Here is a 13,344-nt window from a genome sequence, read left to right as displayed (position 1 = left end):
ATTAAACAATATGCTATTATATGATGAATGGATAACAGAAGATATTAGGAAGGAAATTAAAAAATTCTTAGAGGTAAATGAGAACAAAGAAACATCATATCAAAATCTCTGGGACACTATGAAAGCAGTACTTAGAGGGAAATTTATTTCATGGAGCGCATTTAATAAAAGAAGTAAAATTCAACAAATAAACGACCTAACACTACAGCTCAAAGCCCTAGAAAAAGAAGAACAGAACAGCACCAAAAGTAGTAGAAGACAGGAAATAGTTAAACTCAGAGCTGAAATCAATGAAATTGAAACAAAAGAAACAATACAAAAAATTGACAAAATAAATAGTTGGTTCTTCGAAAAAATAAACAAAATTGATAAACCTTTAGCCACACTAACAAAGAGAAGACGAGAGAAAACCCAAATCACTAAAATTCGGAATGAACAAGGAAATATCACAACAGACAGGATTGAAATACAAAACATAATTAGAAGCTATTTTGAAAATCTATACTCCAACAAAATAGAAAATTTTGAAGACATCAACAGGTTTCTAGAGACATATGAATTGCCTAAACTGAACGAGGAGGACATACACAATTTAAATAGACCAATTTCAAGTAATGAAATAGAAGAGGTCATCAAAAGCCTACCAACAAAGAAAAGTCCAGGACCAGATGGGTTCTCAGCCGAGTTCTACAAAACCTTTAAAGAAGAGCTCATTCCAATACTTCTCAAAGTATTCCATAAAATAGAAGAGGAGGGAACCCTCCCAAACTCATTCTATGAAGCCAATATCACACTGATACCTAAACCAGACAGAGACACATCAAAGAAAGAAAATTTCAGACCAATATCCTTAATGAACATCGACGCAAAAATTCTCAACAAAATTTTAGCAAATCGCACACAAAAACATATTAAAAAGATAGTGCACCATGATCAAGTGGGTTTCATCCCAGGGATGCAAGGTTGGTTCAACATCAGGAAATCAATAAATGTCATTCACCATATCAATAGACTTAAAGTCAAGAATCACATGATTATTTCAATAGATGCAGAAAAAGCATTTGATAAAATACAGCACCCCTTCATGCTCAAAACACTAGAAAAAATAGGGATAGTGGGAACATTCCTTAACATTGTAAAGGCCATTTATGCTAAGCCCATGGCTAATATCATTCTAAATGGTGAAAAACTGAAAGCATTCCCCCTAAAAACTGGAACAAGGCAGGGATGCCCTCTTTCACCACTTCTATTCAACATCGTTCTTGAGACTCTAGCCAGAGCAATTAGACAGACCAAAGAAATTAAAGGGATACGAATAGGAAAAGAACTCAAACTATCCCTATTTGCTGATGATATGATTATATACTTAGAGGAACCTGGAAATTCCACCAGAAAACTTTTAGAACTCATAAGTGAATTCAGTAAAGTAGCGGGATATAAGATCAATGCACATAAATCTAATGCATTTTTATACATAAGTGATGAATCTTTGGAAAGAACAATCAGGAAAACTACCCCATTCACAATAGCCTCAAAAAAAAAAAAGTAGAATACTTGGGAATCAATCTCACAAAAGAGGTGAAAGTCCTCTATAATGAGAACTACAGTACATTAAAGAAAGAAATTAAAGAAAACCTTAGAAGATGGAAAGATCTCCCATGTTCTTGGATAGGAAGAATTAATATTGTCAAAATGGCCATACTACCAAAAGTGCTATACAGAGTCAATGCAATTCCAATTAAAATCCCAATGACGTACCTTACAGAAATAGAGCAAGCAATTATGAAATTCATCTGGAAGAATAAGAAACCCAGAATAGCTAAAGCAATCCTTAGCAGGAAGAGTGAAACAGGGGGTATTGCAATACCAGATCTTCAACTCTACTACAAAGCAATAGTAACAAAAACGGCATGGTATTTTTACCAAAATAGAAAGGTAGATCAATGGTATAGAATGGAGGACACAGACACAAACCCAAATAAATACAATTTTCTTATACTAGACAAAGGTGCCAAAAATATGCAATGGAGAAAAGATAGCCTCTTCAACAAATGGTGCTGGGAGAATTGGAAATCCATATGCAACAGAATGAAACTAAACCCATATCTCTCACCATGCATGAAACTAAACTCAAAATGGATTAAGGACCTCGGAATCAGACCAGAGACCCTGCAGATTATAGAAGAAAAAGTAGGTCCAGATCTTCAACATGTCGGCTTAGGACCAGACTTCCTCAACAGGACTCCCATAGCACAAGAAATAAAAGCAAGAATCAATAACTGGGATAGATTCAAACTAAAAAGCTTTCTCTCAGCAAAGGAAACTATCAGCAATTCGATGAAAGAGCCTACAGACTGGGAGAAAATCTTTACCAATCATACTTCAGATAGAGCACTAATCTCCAGAATGTATAAAGAACTCAAAAAACTCTACACCAAGAATGCAAATAATCCAATCGACAAATGGGCTAAGGAAATGAACATCCACTTCACAGAAGAAGATCTACAAGCAATCAACAAACATATGGAAAAATGTTCAACATCTCTAGTAATTAGAGAAATGCAAATCAAAACTACCCTAAGATTCCATCTCACCCCAATTAGAATGGCGATTATCAAGAATACAAGCAACAACAAGTGTTGGCGAGGATGTGGGGAGAAAGGTACACTCATACATTGCTGGTGGGGTTGCAAATTAGTGCAGCCACTCTGGAAAGCAGTGTGGAGATTCCTTAGAAAACTTGGAATGGAACCACCATTTGACCCAGCTATCCCACTCCTTGGCCTATAGCCAAAGGACTTAAAATCAGCATACTACAGAGATACAGCCACATCAATGTTCATAGCTGCTCAATTCACAATAGCCAGATTGTGGAACCAACCTAGATGTCCTTCAATTGATGAATGGATAAAGAAACTGTGGTATATATATATATACAATGGAATATTACTCAGCCATAAAGAATGATAAAATTATGGCATTTGCAGGCAAATGGATGAAATTGGAGAATATCATGCTAAGTGAGATAAGCCAATCTCAAAAAACCAAAGGTCGAATGATATCACTAATAAGTGGATGAGGACTCATAATGTGGGGAGGGAGGGGTTAATGTTAGGGTTAGAGTTAGGGTTAGGGAGGGGGGCAAGAATGGAAGAAGGAAGGTCTGTATAGAGGGAAAAGAGGGGTGGGGGGGAGGGAAAAAATAACAGAATGAATCAAACAACATTACCCTATGTAAATTTATGAGTACACAAATGGTATGCCTTTACTCCATGTACAGAGAAACAACATGTATCCCATTTGTTTACAATTAAAAGAAAAAAGAAAAAAAGAAAGAAATGCAAAAAAAAAATGCTTGCCAAACATGCACAACACTTAGCACCACACAGACACCACAAAAAAAAAAAAAAAAAAAAGAGGGAAAGGATGAAAAAAAAAAAAACACATCATACTAATAGTCATCAAAAGGGAGCTGGAGTGACTATACTTATGTAAAAAAAAGTCAATTTCCAATCAAGAAATTTTACTAGGGATAAAAAAGAATCCTTTAAGTCTCAAAAAGATGTAACAATCCTAAATGTGTACACACCTGAATCAGGTTCTAAAGATGTGAAATAAAAACTGATGAAAATGTAAGGAGAAAGAGATAAATCTACAGTGTACTTACAGATTTCAATATTCCTCTCTCAATACGTAATAAAACAAAAATTGTTAAAGATAAATAAGAATAATGACTTATCAATAAACTTGAGTTAATTGAAATTCATAGAATATTTACCCCAATAATATAAAAACAAACGTTATTTGTAGGCATACTACAAATGAATTATTTCTGAAAATAGGCCTTATTGTGGGCCATAAAACAAGCTGTCATAAGTGTAAAAGGCTTAAAATCAATGTATGTTCACTGACCACTGAAGATTTAAAATAGAATCGGCAGAAAAATATATTTAAAGTCCTCAAATATTTGGAAATTTAACAAATTTAAGAACTTTCTTCTATAAAGTTTATGGGACAAAGAAGGAATCATGAGGAAAATTAGAAAATATTTTGTAATAAATGAAAATAAAAATACAACATATAAAAAATGTCTGGGGTAAAGTTAAAGCAGTGCTTAGAGGGAAATTTATAGCAATAAAATATTAATTTAGGAAAGAAGAGAGGTCTCAAATCAATGACCTTAACTTTTGCATTAAGAAACTAGAACAGGGGCTGGGGGAGTGGCTCAGTGGTAGGGCACTTGCCTGGCATGTGTGGGGCCCTGGGTTCAATCCTCAGCACCACATAAAAATAAAATAAAGGTACTGTGTCCACCTACAATTAAAAAATATATTAAAAAAAAGGAACTAGAACAGAAGAGCAAATGAAACCAGAGGAAGTATAAGAAATAATAAAGATCAAATAATAAAGATCAAATCAAATTAATTTTATAAAAAATAGAAAAACAATTAAAAATTAATGAGACCAAAACATTGCTCTTTGAGAAAATCAATTAAGTTGATAAACTTCTCGTCAGACTATCTAAAATTGAAAGGGAGAAGACAAAAATGACAAATATCAGGAATGAAAAGAAGGTCATTGCTGCAGAAACTACAGACATTAAAACTGTAATAAGATTATATATGCCAATGAATTTAATGACTATAATGAAATAATTGATTAATTTTTCAAAGACTCAAACTATCAAAGCTCATCCAAGAAGAAGTAGATGACTCATATAACTGTTTATTAAAGAATTGAAATTGTAGTTAAAAACAATCCCATAAAATCAAAATTTAAAAAACCTCAAGGCCTAGATACGTTATGGTTTGGACGTATGGTATCCTCCAAAAATTCATATGTGAGACAAATGCAAGGACATTCAGAGGTAAAATGATTAGATTATGAGAGTTGTGATCTAATCGGTGAATTAAGCTACTGTTCTGGATTAATTGGGTGGTAACTGTAGGCAGGTAGGGTGTGGCTGGAGAAAGGAGGTCACTGGTGTGTGTCTTTGGGGCATATATTTTGTCCCAAGTGTGCTTCCAGTTGCCATCTCCTGAGCTGCTTCCCTGTACCTCACCCTTCCACCATGATGTTCTGCCTCACCTCAGGCCCAAAGCTATGGAGTCAGCTATCCATGGACTGAGCCCTTTGAAACTGTGAGCCAAGGAAACTTTTTCTTCTCTGTGTTGTTCTTGTTGAGCGCTCACAGCAGCACAAAGCTGACTAAAACAAGAGAGCTGCATTGATGAATTCTATTAAGTATTTAAGGAATAAATAATGTTAATTCCACCAAACCTCTTCCAGAAAAATAATGAAATTTTCTTAACTCATTCTATAAATTCGGCATTAACTCAATAATCGAAACCATAAAGACATTATAAGATGAGAAAACCACAGATCCTATAACTTTCAGGATCATGCAAAAATTCCTAACAAACTTTTAGGAACTTTATTCCATCAATACACAAAAAAGGATAATATATCCTAACCAAGTGGGATTTATCTCAGAGATGGAGGATAGCTTTACATTAAAAATTCGATTAATGTGGTTCATAATAGTCACAGACTTAAAAAAAGTACATGTGCTCATCATGATGGTAGCCAAAAAAAGCATTTGGCTAAATCCAACACCCGTTCATGATTTTAAAAATATCTGTCTTAGGGAGTTTCTGGCATTTGTCCTCTCACAAAAACATGAATATGAATAATCATTCACACACAAAAATACCTTTATAAGAACTAAGAGATTCGCGAAGGAGATTATGGCACCTGGTTGGAACACAGAAAGAAGAAAAGACTTGTGGGCCCATGGTCCATGCCCAGAGACTGAACCTGAGGCAGGAGGATCTCAAGTTCAAAGCCAGCCTTAGCAATAGTGAGGCACCAAGCTTCTCAGTGAGACCCTGTCTCTAAATAAAATACAAAATAGAGCTGGGGATACGGCTCAGTGGTTGAATGACCTTGAATTCAATCCCTGGTACCCACCCCCAAATAAAAAAGAAGAAGAAAAGACTCCTTGGAAAGTGTAAGAAGAATGGTTTCCTTTTACCCAAGTCTCTCCTCCCACAAGTCTATAGAGAGCAGTACAGAGATACCTTCTGGTTGATGGAAAGAGAGGGAAGTGAGTACCTGATTTTTTCACAGACAACAGCACAAGTTAATTACAATACCAGAGAGTCCCTATTTTAGTTAGCTTTTTCACTGCTGTGACCAAAAGTCCTGGGGTGGGGGGGGGGGGGCGGAAAAAAGGATTAGAGAAGGAAAAGTTTGAAGGCTCACGGTTTCAGAGGTGTCAGTCTATTGATGGCTGACTCTATTGCTCTGGGCCTGAGGGGAGGCAGAGCATCATGGTAGATGGATGTGGCAAAGAAAAGCAACTGGGAACATGGTACCAGGAAGCAGAGAGAGAGCCTGCTTCCCTCACCATGGACCAAGTATAAACACCAAGGGCACGCCCCCATCCACTCACCTCCTCCAACCCCGCCCTCCCTGCCCATAGTTACCACCCAGTTAATCCTTATCAGGGAATTAATCCACTGACTAAGTTAAGGCTCTCATGACCCAATCATTTCACTTTTAAACTTTTGTGCATTGACTCACACATTAGCTTTTGGGGGACACTTCATATCTAAACCATAACAGTTCCCATGGCATAGGCTCTAGGCTGATCTCTGTAGACCTGGGTTCTAGGTCCAACCCCATGACTCCAATCTGTAGACTGACCCCTGATTCAGGCTCTAGGTTGGCTACCAGGGACCCAGATTTCAGGCCTGCCCCAGTGTCAGGTTGATCCTCATAGACTCACACATAAGCTTCGTCCTTGTAAATTCAGGCTCCAGCCTTACCCCTAGAGACCCATGTTGGGAGGCCCACCCGTGGGACTCAAGCACCAAATAGACCTCTGGAGACTCAACACAAGGCCCAGCCACCTATGGACCAAGACGCCAGGCCAGCCCACCAGAGAACTCCAGTGGTAAGACCACCCACAGACTCCACCAGCTGGCCTGCCCAAAATTTTTTGGACAGGTTGACTTGTGGAGGGTTTTCCCTCCCAAAGCCAGTCTGGAAAGATTAGAAGAGGTGCCTGCTTGTTCAAATAAGCAGACACCAATGCAAGGGCACAGGGATCATGAATAATCAAAGGAATGTAATACCATCAAAAGAGAAAAATAAAGCGCCAGTAACTGATCCTAAAGAAATGGAAATTTAGGAGCTGCCTAATAAGAGATTCAAAGTAATCATCTTAAAGAAGCTCAGTGAACTATAAAAGAACAAAAAAAAAAAAAAAAAAAACTAAACAATGTCAGAAAAGTAATATATGAGAAATTTGAGAAATTTAACAAGGAGATAGGAACCATAAGAAAGAACCAAACAAATTTTAGAGTTGTAGAGCACAATGATTGAACTGCTAACACTTATGAAGAGCTTTAGCAACTGACTCAATTAAGCAAAAGAAAGAGTCAGCAAGCTTAAAGTTGGGTCACTTGAAAACACCTAGATAGAAGAAAAAAGAAACAAGAAAGAGGGAAAAAACTACTGAAACTTTTGGAACAACAAGTGAACCAACATACATGTTATGAGGACCCAAGAAAGATCAAAGAAAGAGAAAGGGGTAGGAATAAACTTATTTAAAGGGATAATGACAGACTACTTTCCAAATCTGGAGAAGAAATTGTGTTCACAAAGCCCAACAAGTCCAAATAGCTCTTCACCAAGACACATTAAAATCACATTTTTGAAAGTTAAAAACAGAATTTTGAAAGTCGTGAAAGAAAAGCAACTCACTGCATACACGGGAATCCCCATAAAACCATTAGCAGGTTTCTCAGTGGAAACTTTGTAAGCCAAGAGAGGGGTATGATTTAATTAAAGTGCTGGAAAAAAAAAAAAAGGCTTTCAACTAAAAATACTATACCTGGCAAAGCTATCATCAGAAATGAAGGCGGGAGGGCTGGGGTTGTGGCTCAGTAGTAAAGCGCTTGCCTGGGACATGTGAAGCACTGGGTTCAATCCTCAGCACCAAGGGCTGGTGAAACTGAGTTGTGATTAGCCTGTTATACCTGTCTTACTCAAGACCCATGGTACCCACAAAGAAAAAGTCAACAACTGGGCACAGTGGCATAGGCTTGTAATCCTAGTGACTTGAGAGGCTGAGGCAGGAAGATCTCAAACTCAAGACAAACTCAGGCAACTTAGCAAGACCCTGTCTCAAAATAAAAAATACAAAGGACTGGGAACATGACTCAGTGGTAGAGTACCCCTGGATTCAATCCCCAGTACTCCAAAAATACGTATAAATAAAATAAAATAAATATAGCAACACTAAGTAAGAAACTACCTACAGTAGATACACAAAAGATAAGGAAGGAGGGGCTGGGGCTGTAGCTTAGTGGTAGAGCACGTGCCTCACACCTGTGAGGCACTGGGTTTGATCCTCAGCACCACATAAACTTAAATAAAGATATTGTGTCCATATGCAACTAAAAAAATATTTAAAAAAAAGATAAAGAAGGAAATGAAGTATTCCATTACAAAAAGTCATCAAATCACAAAGGAAGACAACTACAGAGGGAACAAGTACTTCATGTATCAATTCTTACTTCAAATGTAAATGTGTTAAATTCTCCAATTAGTCAAAAGAGTGGATGAATGGATAATAAGACCCAATTACTTGCTGCTTACGAGAGACTCGTTTTGGCTTTAATGACACACACAGACTGAAAGTGAAGGGATAGATTGTTCATTGTTAATATATAGAAACCCAACTCATTTTTGTGTCCTACAACTTTGTTAAATTTGTTTATTCTAACAATTTTGGGGGGTAGAGTTTTTAGAGTTTTCTGCACATAAGATCATGTTTTCCAAAAACAGGAATAACTTCTTCCTTTCAAATTTGGATGTCTTCTAGGTTGGTTTGTTTTTTTCTCTTAATTTCTCCAAGATTTCTAGTACTGTATTAAACAGAAATGGCCAGAATGGGCATCCTTGTCTCATTAAAAGTTTTCAGTTTTCACTATTATGATGTTAGTTGTGGGCTTTTTATATATGAACTAGATAACCCAGCATAAACCTATGCATATATTGTCAAATGACCTTCAACAAGGGTGCCAATTATATACCATCAGGAAAGGAATCATTTACTAAATGGAAAGCTGAATAGTCATATGCAAAAGAATAAAATTGGTTCCTCATTTAATACACAAAAATCAACTCAAAATGGATAGAAGAATTAAATGTAAGACCTGAAACTGTAAAACTACTGTAAGAAACCATAGAGGAAATATTTTATAACATTGATCTTGGCAATGATTTGTTGGATATGACATCAAAAGCATAGATAGCAAACGGAAAAGTAGATGAATAGGAGTGCATCAAACTTAAACACTTTTATTCAGCAAAGGAAACAAAAGTAATAAGGCAATCTAGGTATTTATTGTGGTTGCAATATGAAGTGTCCCCCCAGAAGCTCATGAGACACTGTTGCAATGTTCAGAGGTGAAATGATTAGATTATGAGAGCTGCCACATAATCAGTGGAGTGATCTATTTGATGGATTAATAATGTGAATTAATTACTGGTGGTAATAGTAAGTTGGTGGGGCATGGCTGGAGGAAGTAGGTCACTGGGAGTATGTCTTTGGGGATTATATTTTGTCCCTCACTCTTCACATATTCTCTTTCTCTTTCTGCTTCCCGGCTGCCTGAATCGAGTTTTCCTCTGCCACACCCTTCCACCATGATGTTCTGCATGTCAGGCCCAGAGCAATGGAACTGGCCAATCAGGGATTTGAACTTCTGAAACCATGAGCCAACATAAACTTTGCTTCTCTGAATTGTTCTCGTCAGGTATTTTGGTCACAGTGATGCAAAGTTGAATAACACGGTACTACAGTCTGAACATTTGTGTTCCCTCAAATTAATATTTTTGAAACTTAATCCCCAGTGTAATAGTAGTAAGATGTGGGGCCTTTGAAAGGTGATTAGGTCATGAGGGTGGAATTCTCACGAATGGGATTAGTGCTCTTAGGAGAGGCCCAACAGAGCTTATTTGGCCCTTCTGCCATGTGAGGACAGAGAAAGATGTCAGCTATGAGGAACAAAATTAGCAATGAATTCTGTTGTTTATGAATTACCCAAGCTAGCATATTTTGTTATAGTAGCCTGAATGAATTAGGCTTACATAATGGGAGAAAATATTTGCATACCACATATCTGATATTCGGTTAATACCCAAAATATTTAAGAAACTCCAACAACTCAATTGTAAAGAAACAAACAACCCAATATAAAATGAGAAAAGAAGACGTTTCTCCAAAGATATACAAATGTCCAACAGGTGTATGAAAAGACACTCAACATCACTAATCATCAGGGAAACGTGAATCATATTCACAATAAAGTACTTCTTCAAACATGGTAGGATGAACATTAGAGACAGAGAGAATAAATAACACGTGTTGATGAGGATGTGGAAAAATTGGAAGTCTGTACCCCGTTGGTAGGAGTATAAAATGGTGTAGCTGCTATGAAAAACAGTATGGAAGTTTCTCAAAAAAATAAAAGCAGAATTACCAATTGATCCACTATTATCACTTTTAATATTTAACCAAAAGAATTAAAGATCTCAAAGGTATTTGCACTTCCATATTCATCCAGGATTATTCACAATAGGAAAGAGTAGAAATGGCCTAAGATCTATCAGTAGATGAAAGGATAGAGAAAATATGTTATATGTACACCCAATCTGATGTTATTTAGCCCTAAAAAAGGAAATCCTCCTGATCCTTCAGTTCAAGAGAGTGATGATTGGGTGTTCATGCTATTGTGTGAGATGGGCCTTCCTTTAAACCTTTTTACAACTTGAGCACAGTAGGTCTGACGTCAAAAAAAAAAAAAAAAAAAAGGAAATCCTGCCATATGCTGAAGCATGGATGTGAACCTTGGAGACATTATCCTAAGTGAAATGAGTCAGTCACAGAAGGACACTTTAGGATTCCACTTCCGCAAGAGCTCTGAAGTAATCAAATTCAGAGAAGCAGAAAGTAAATGGTGACTGCCAGGAGCTGGGAGTAGAGAAAACAGAGAGCTGTTGTTCCATGGATAAGGAGGGTCAGTGATACAAGCTGAAAGGGTTCTAGAGATCAGCTATACAACAATGTTCATACAGCTAACAATGCTGCACTGTGCAGCTGAAGGTTTGTTAAGAAGGTAGATTTCACGATATATGTTTTTGTTTCACCATGATGAAAACAAGCAGAATGTGATCGTTTAAAAATAAACATATGGGTCAAGGGAATAGAATAAAAATTTTAGAAATAGACCCGCAAATATAGGCTCGACTGATTTATTTAAAGGCTCGATTGATTTTTGACAGAGATAACAAAGTAATTCAATGAGGAAAAAGGGTGATCTTTTTAATGAATAATGCAAGAACAACTGTGTTAGCCAGGCGTGGTGGTGCATGCCTATAATCCCAGCGACTCAGGAGGCTGAGTCAGGAGGATCTCCAGTTCAAAGCCAGCTCAGCAAAACTGAGATGCTAAGCAACTCAGTAAGATCCTGTCTCTAAAATAAATACAAAAAATAGGGCTGGGAATGTGGCTGAGTAGTTGAGTGCTCCTGAGTTCAATCCCCGGTATCCCCCACCAAATTTAAAAAAAAAAACTGTATTACCATCTGCAGAAAAAAAAGAATTTTGAGCATTACATTATACGATATAAATTTAATTAAAATGGATAATATAACTAAATCTAAGAGGTAAAACTATAAAGATTCCAGAAGAGAAGATAGAACAAATTCTTAGTGATCTTAGGTTTGGAAAATATCTTTGAAGTATGGCCTCAAAGCATAAAATTTAAATGAATTTAGTAAACTAGACTTCACCAAAGTTAAAAACATTGGTTTTCAAAAAGCCCTGCTAAGAAAATGAAAAGATGAGTTATAGATTTGGAGAAAAAAAAATTTGAAACATATATCCAAAAAAGATACATTAAATATTGTTATAACTCAATATAAGGAAGATTTAAAAACTCAGTTAAAAATGGGTTCCTGCATCTAACTATACCTGAAGTGATCGCTTCTTAAGCTGCCTAGTTACTTGAACTAATAAATTCCCTTTTCTAACTAAGCCAATTTGAGTTGGGCTTCTATTTCTCATAATAAAAGAGTCCTGAATAATAAGCATGTATATTATGAGGTGGTGCTAGAAAAGCACTGGCTTGTGCACATACTGTCTGCCCTTGGGGATTCTAAAGTTCTGGGCCTAGGTTTCTGATCACATAGAAGTGATTGTACTGGGATAATAGGTTTCCAGAAGAGTTGCACAAAACTAAGGGCACCACAGTGACCTCCGTAGGAAATGAGGGAGAAGCATAATCCCTCCTTCTAAACTGGAAATAATCTTCCTTTAAAAAAAAATGTTTTAACTATTGAATTACACAAAGACTTTGATATGAGAATAATAAAAATTCCTTATCTTAAAACAGACAAACAAAAATTTCTGTGCTCTCCTCTGTTTGCACAGCTCCAGTGCTTTGTTGATTTCCAAGAGACAGTGTAGCACTGAGCATTAGGGCACACCCCATGCCTGGAGTCTGGATTCGGCTCCACCCCTTACTACCTGGGTTACCGTGAGCAAGCTTCTTTGTCCCTTGGTTTCTTCATCCTTAAATTAGAAGCAACAAATCTGTCTTCTTCAGAGGGTCGCCATGAGGATTAATTAGCAACATATGTTAACCTTCCATTTATTCCTGGCACCTGGTACCTGCTCCGTCACTGTTAGCATTGAGGATGACAATGGGGAGACCCGAAATATTTTGGTGAGCCTGACTTCTGGTTTGCCTTTGTCAGTTTCCCCACGGAGTGAGCTGGAGAAAGGATGGAGACTCAAATCAGGTCACCTGATTCTTCCCTGTAATTGTGTCAATAGGTGGCAGGTAGTGAAAAACTTTGTCTTTATTCTTTGTTTTCTGAATATAAACATCCTTTTAGCTAAAGTCTAGCCCAAATAATAATTTTTGAATTTTTTTCTGATATTATTAATAACATAATATGCATTGATTCAAATTTGGAAAATTAATTTAAAAAATATTAAAGCACTTGTAATTCTGCTACCAAGAGATAAATGCTATTAACATTTTGATTACTTCATATTTTAACTTGGTGTTATTTTCTTTCAAAGCATTTAAAACGAATATGCAGATGCACTTTAAAAACGTGTGTGTGTGTGTGTTTGTAGTTTCATGTCCTTTTCTCAGATAAGGTTATATAATTTTCCATGACATTAAATATTCTTTGGAAACAACATTTCATCATATACCTCCACCATTATTTATTTGAGAAGTTCCCTATAATCATCCCT

Source organism: Sciurus vulgaris (genome assembly GCF_902686455.1).
Source record: "Sciurus vulgaris genome assembly, chromosome: 1".
Lineage (NCBI taxonomy): Eukaryota > Metazoa > Chordata > Mammalia > Rodentia > Sciuridae > Sciurus > Sciurus vulgaris.
Note: the sequence above shows the minus strand (reverse complement) of the source record.